Here is a 7,343-nt window from a genome sequence, read left to right on the forward strand (position 1 = left end):
GGAGTTGTTTAGCGCAACGAACCAGGCAACCAGACTATGCGGCGTTAATGCCCTCACTTAGCCATAGGAGTTTGACAATAAAAACATGGGCGCAACCCCTAGTATCCGAACTAGAGTGCTATAAGCGTCTGATCGGGAAGTACCGATCCTTCGCGTAATGCGGAAGAAATCTCCAACGATTTGCAACCTCCGAATAGCTGACCGGCTCTCGCCGCATCATGACAGTCAGTTTTCGGCTTTCTCTACTGAGGTGCTCCTTTGGATAAACCAAGGCACAATTGCAGTAGTTCTCCCTTTACTACCTTAGCCGATATAGCGGAACGTAAGGTAGCAAGCACAGGAGCCGGGCAACCCAACTATTGACCAAAGACATGATTCGGAGCCAATGCATATAATGCTAAATTTGGGGTGCCGAACTATACTGTAAAAGTGTTTGGACTTTTTTTGACATGTTGTGGGGTGCTATGAAGCCCCTGGCAAACATCAAAATGTACCAAAGTGTATGGGTGCTACCTGATAGAATTACCAGAAAGGAAAAGACAAAAATGAAGAAAAAGAAGAACCAGTGGTAAGCTAGAGTCGTGAAAATTTGGGCCGCAAACTGTTTCTATTATAATTTCATTGGTGCGTTAAGGCGCATTTATACAGGTAGTGCAATAAGCAGAAAGGCTATTTACTATGCCTTCACCAAGAGAGAGCTGCGTATGGGTCCTGAAGATAGGTAAAGGGATTGTTAAAGAGACCACCTAAGAGTTTTCCAGTATGTCCACGCTTCTTGTTGTCTTGGTGTTTTTATCCTTCGAAAAGAGTTGATGGTCAAGCCACTAGAAAAGGCCTGTAAAAAAGGAAAAAAAGTGGAATAGTGAAAGTATGAGTGTTCGGGGCGGTCTAGCCGAATTGCAGATCATAAACTAGCTATGCCTCCGTCGATGCCCATGGAATTTTGAGTGCGTAGTTATGTACGCGTGGTGCGAATGCCACTACTTGACCAGGACTAAGACGGAGGCCGAATTGCTAGTATAGCTCCTGACGAGCCGAGCTGTCCTCCTGCAGGGTAGTTCGAACCCTCTTAACGGTGTCCGAGGGCTCGGCAGCCGAATTAAGGTTCTGCTTGAGAAGGCCGCTCTGTACTTCTGCTGCTAAGGCAGTTGTGTGCTCTTCGGTACGGAGGGAGCGTTCCTTATTTCCATTGACTGTTATGACGCCATGTGGACTGGGCATCTTGAGCTTGAGAAGCATAGTGCGGCACTGCGTTGAATCGGGCGTATGCGGTCCGTCCGAGCAGTGCGTGATAGCCGCTACGAAAGGGGACTATGTCGAAGATTAACTCCTCGCTTCGGAAATTGTTAGGACATCCAAAGACAACCTCGAGCGTGATTGAGCCCGTACAGCGGGCCTCTACACCTGGTATGACTCCTTTGAAGGTAGTCTTTGTGGGTTTGATCCGTGATGGATGAATGCCCATTTTGCGCACTGTATCCTGATAGATCAAGTTGAGGCTGCTGCCACCGTCCATCAGGACTCGTGTCAGGTGGAACCCATCAATTATTGGGTCCAGGACCAGTGCGGCTGAACCGCCATGACGGATACTGGTCGGATGATCCCGGCGATCAAAAGTGATCGGGCATGACGACCACGGATTAAATTTTGGGGCGACTGGCTCTATCATGTAGACATCCCTGAGTGCGCGCTTGCGCTCCCTCTTGGGGATGCGTGTAGCATATATCATGTTCACCGTTTTGACCTGGGGGGGGACTTCTTCTGCCCCCCATGTGTTTGGCTGCAGGGGCTCCTCGTCATCGTCCTCGCTCTGCGATCCCTTTTCCTTGTTCTCGACATTTAACTTGTCGGCTTGCTTAAAAACCCAGCAATCTTTGTTGGTATGGTTGGCTGGTTTGTCTAGGGTGCCATGGATTTGGCACGGACGGTCGAGTATGCGGTCCATGCTGGACGGTCCCTGATTGTTTATTTTATACACCTTTTTCCGCTAACCGGACTTGGAGCCGCTGAATCCATCGTTGACAGTAGTGTCATCGGTGTTATCGCCATTGCTTCGGCGTTTGTGTCTGCTGCGTCGGAGCTTGTCGTTGTTGTTTTTGGCCTCGGAAGGGCCTGCGTTGCTGGCCGTATTTTTACTACGAGCCAGCCAGCTATCCTCACCGCACAAAAGAGGGTCATAAGTGCCGTGAGGGCTGCCATAGATTTCGGCTTTTCTTGGCCGAGGTGGCGGGCGAGCCATTCGTCGCAGATGCTATGTTTAAAGGCCGCTAGAGCTTCGACATCTGGACAGTCGACGATCTGGTTCTTTTTGGTTAGGAACCTAGTCCAAAATTTCCTGGCTGACTCTCCAGGTTGTTGGACTATGTGTCTTAAGTCATCGGCGTCTGGTGGCCATACATATGTACCTTGGAAGTTGTCGAGGAAGGCTTCTTCCAAGCCCTCCCAGCTGCCGATAGAGTTTTCAGGCAGGCTGTTTAACCAGTGCCGAGCTGGCCCTTTGAGCTTTCGTGGGAGGTATTTTATAGCGTGGAGGTCATCTCCGCGGGCCATGTGGATATGGATAATAAAATCCTCGATCCATACCGCGGAATCGGTTGTTCCGTCGTATGATTCAATGTTAACGGGTTTGAACCCTTCGGGGAATTCGTGATCCATTACTTCATCGGTGAAGCAAAGAGGGTGTGCGGCGCCTCTATATCGGGCCGCATCGCGATGTAGCTCCGATGGAGTCCGTCTGCGGTTGTCGGCTCGGGTGTGACTAGGTTTGTCACGTCCGAATAGGTAGCCATCATCACGTGTCGAGGAACGTCCTCGCGATCCGTAAACCGATCGGGTATATCCTGCTCTACTATCCAGGGTCTATCGGAGGTCGTGTGTATGACCCCGAACTGTTTTGTCTCTGTTTTTTCGTGGCGGCGGGGCGGGCTGCTGTTTGGCTTGAGTTGCCGCTCTATCCCGACCACGAGGTGGTCGGTCCGCCGCACTGTCCCAACCGCGTTGTTTTCGGCCAGCCGCATTACGCGAGGGAAGTATGGGCTCCGGTGCCTCTTCATCATACTAAGGTAGCAACCTTCGCTTTTGGTAACTCTTGGCTGGGCATTTGAGGCCGTATTCTTCGGCTGCCAGAACATCAATCCACCTGTCGACGAGCAGATCTTGGTCAGCTTGAAGTTGTTGCTGCTTTTTTTTCAGGCTCCTTGCGGTGGCTATTAGCTGGCGCTTGAAGCGCTCCTGCTCTAGAGGTTCCTCAGGCACGATGAAATCTTCGTTGCCGAGGCTTCCTTCACCCTCAGAGAGCGGATGATAACTACCGTCCTCCGAGTCGTTGGGCCTGGCCTGCCCTTTTTCTTGCTCCTCCTGTTCGGATGTTATCTCAGCAAGTTCTTCATCATTTTCGGCATCGTCCGGAGTATTGTCTTCTCCGGTGCCGGTATTGCTATCTTTATTGCGGTGTGACTTAGAGCGGTGCCGCTGACGCCGACATTTCGATTGTATCTCAGGAGGTTTATCCTCAATTGGATCTTCTTTGTCATCGCCGCTATTCTCCTTTGGTGCATCCACCATGTACACATCGTACGAGGAAGTGGCCATCCAACGTTCGGTGAATGGCGGGTCCTGGGCCTCTTCTTCTCCGGCATCGTCGTCCATACCATCGATGTCATCGGAGCCGTAATCGAGCATGTCAGTTAAGTCTTTGACAGTGGCTATAAAGTGGGTGGCGGGTGGGGCTCGAAATTCCCCGTCATCATCTTCTAGTTCGAACCGGATATAGTTCGACTGTGAGTCCCCCGCCAAGGACAGGTTCTTTAATGAGTTTAGCACGTCGCCCAAAGGCGAGTGCTGGAAGATGTCTGTGGTGCTGAATTCGAAGATCGATAAACAATCAAGTTCGGCATCCATGGACTCACATGGTTCGGAGCTTACACCCAAAGACGAGTCCGGGGTTTCGGTGACACAAACATTGAGTTTAAGTCCATGTGCGGCTCCAACGCCGGGGGATCTGTGGCCTCCGTGGTGGGGTTGAACCTCCAGTCCTTAGATGGCGCCGTATGCTCCGGGTCTAAGGCCAGAGCAGTTACAGGAGCTATTTCCTGAATGTGATTCGATGACAGATTTAGGTCATGTTCATCAAGGTGACCAGGAGCGATCGCCGAGGTATCGAATCCAACGAAGATCAAACTCCACAGATGTCCGCGACGTAGTTCAAGCTCCCAAATCTGACCTGATGGCCAGGGGCGTAGCTATCGATTTGCTCCAGATGGCCAAACGAGTTGGCCCATAGTATGAAGCCGCCAAACACGAAAATCTACCCGAGGAGGAAGGTTTCTCTTTGGACAACGCCATTGTTGACGATTGAAGGGGCCATCGAACCTTTTGAGGACAACACAGTGGAACTCTCAATGAAAGCACCAAAGTTGGTGTTAAAACTAGCGGATCTTGGCTAGGGGGTCCCGAACTGTGCGTCTAAGGTCGATGGTACCAGGAGACAGGGGACATGATGTTTACCTAGGTTCGGGCCCTCTCTATGGAGGTAATACCCTACGTCCTGCTTGATTGATCTTGATGAATATGAGTATTACACGAGTTGATCCACCACGAGATTGTAATGGTTAAACCCTAGAGGTCTAGCTAGTATGGCTATGGTAATGAATATCTCTCCCCCCTCTGGACTAAGTCCTCCGGTTTATATAGACACCGGGAGGATCTAGGGTTACACAAGGTCGGTTACAAAGAAAGGAATCTACATATTTGGTTGCCAAGCTTGCCTTCCACGCCAAGGAAAGTCCCATCCGGACACAGGTGCAGTCTTCGGTCTTCGTGTTCTTCACATCCCATCAGTCCGGCCCATGGCTAACAGGCCGGACGCCCGAGGACCCCTTAGTCCAGGACTCCCTCAACACCCACACATTATAGTCTTGTTATATTTTTGAATTCTCCCAACTACACTATATCGGAGAAGTTTGCACTTATTAAGGATTACATTGATGGGTTGCCTTTTACCATTGCACATGATGATTTTGATGAATACAATATGCATGTGCTTGATGATCCTACTTGCAATTATTATGAGAGAGGAACTACATCTTCGCCTCTCTATCTTTCCAACACGATAAAATTGCAAGAAACGGCTTATGCTATGTATTGGCCTTTACTTGATGTGCATGAATTGTTCTTATATGACATGCCAATGCATATGATGAGAGTTAGACTTTGTCTTTGCATGATTTATGTTGCTTTGTGATGACTACTAAATGCCAAATCATTGTTAATTAAAATTGACTTTGATATACCTTGGGATCCGGGTGGATCCATTACTTGAGCACTTTATGCTTAGGTTAATGGCTTTAAAGAAAGCACTGCCAGGGAGACAACCCGGAAGTTTTAGAGAGTCATTCTATTCTGTTGTGTGCTTTTATAAAGTTTAAAAACGAAAAAATATAGAGGCGAACCTAAATTTCATAAAAAGAAAAGTAAAAGTGAGAAAGACGAACACCGTGGAAGCGGGAGCATGCCTTGAACTTTGTTCATGCCCATGAAAACTTTGTGAATCTTTAATTAAAGAAACTTTTGAACAAAAATAATTATCTCCTTGTACAAATCCATTGTATTATAAAAATAATGTGCCAAGATTTTCCTTTAGGATGATTAGATTGCTTGTTGGTATGTGCAGTGTAAAAACAAAAACTTTGGCTATATTGCGTGATTTTACATTTTTTTACTAGAACATCAAAAGTTTCTGAAATTTTTACACAATATTGATATACAAATTGTTTATTTTTTCCTATGTTTTCAGAATTTTTGGAGTTACAGAAGTATGGTGAATGTTCAGATTGCTACATACCGTCCTGTTTAAGACATGTTTTGTTTTTGATGCATTGTTTTGCTAGTTTTGATGAAATTATCGATTCTATCGGTGGTATAAGCCATGGAGAAGTTATAATACAGTAGGTACAATGCAAAAACAAAATATGAATGGGTTTTTAATAGTATTTAAAGTAGTGATTTGCATTATTATACTAATGGATCTTACCGAGCTTTCTGTTGAGTCTTGTGTGGATGAAGTGTTCAAAGATCGAGGAGGTCTTGATGTGAGGAGAAGGAGGAGAGGAAAGAGTTCAAGATTGGGGATGCCCAAGGAACCCCAAGTAAATATTCAAGGAGACTTGAGCATCTAAGCTTGGGATGCCCAGGGAGGCATCCTATCTTTCTTCAACAAGTATGGTATGTTTTCGTTTTCGTTTCGTTCATGTGATATGTGCAAATCTTGGAGCGTCTTTTGTGTTTAGTTTTCATTTTTCTTTTATGCACCATGATGGTATGAGATAGTCCATGGTTGATTTATAGAATTCTCATTGCACTTCACTTATATCTTTTGAGTATGGCTTTATAGAATGCTTCATGTGCTTCACTTATATCATTTGAAGTTTGGATTGCATGTTTCTCTTCACATAGAAAACCGTTATTTGTAGAATGCTCTTTTGCTTCACTTATATTTGTTAGAGCATGATCTTTTGTAGAAAGAATTAAACTCTCATGCTTCACTTATATCTATTTAGAGAGTCAACATGAATTGGTCATTTGCATGGTTAGTCATGAAATCCTACATAAAACTTATGGATCACTGAATATGATATGTTTGATTCCTTGTAATAGTTTTGCGATATAGAGATGGAATATGTGGGAGGTACTAGTAAATGGTTGTGTTTAGAAGGAATATTGGTGTTAAGGCTTGTGATTCCTGAAGCACGCACGTATAGTCTCCCGTTATGCTATGAAGTTGGAGCATGATTTATTATTGATCGCCTTCCTTTGCGTAGAGGTTGGGGGCGCGCGATGGTTAACTCCTACCAACGCCCCCCCCTAGGGGCATGCATAGTAGTACTTTGCTTCGAGGGCTAATAAACTTTTGCAGTAAGTATATGAATTCTTTATGACTAATGTGGGTCCATGGATTATATGCACTCTTACCTTTCTGCAATTTGCTAGCCTCTTCGGTATCGTGCATTGCCCTTTCTCACCTCGAGAGTCAGTGAAAACTTCGCCGGTGCATCCAAATCCCGTGATATGATACGCTCTATCACACATAAGCCTTATTATATCTTCCTCAAAACAGCCACCATACCTACCTATTATGGCCTTTCCATAGCCATTCCGAGATATATTGCCATGCAACTTCCACCGCTTCCGTTTTGATGACTTGAGCATTCATTGTCATATTACTTTGCAAGATCGTAAGATAGCTAACATGATATTTCCATGGCTTGTCTGATTTTTTATATCATTGTTACGCTAGATCATTGCACATCCTGGTACACTGCTAGAGGCATTCATATAGAGTCATA

The sequence above is a fragment of the Triticum dicoccoides genome, chromosome 2A (genome assembly GCF_002162155.2).
Source record: "Triticum dicoccoides isolate Atlit2015 ecotype Zavitan chromosome 2A, WEW_v2.0, whole genome shotgun sequence".
NCBI lineage: Eukaryota > Viridiplantae > Streptophyta > Magnoliopsida > Poales > Poaceae > Triticum > Triticum dicoccoides.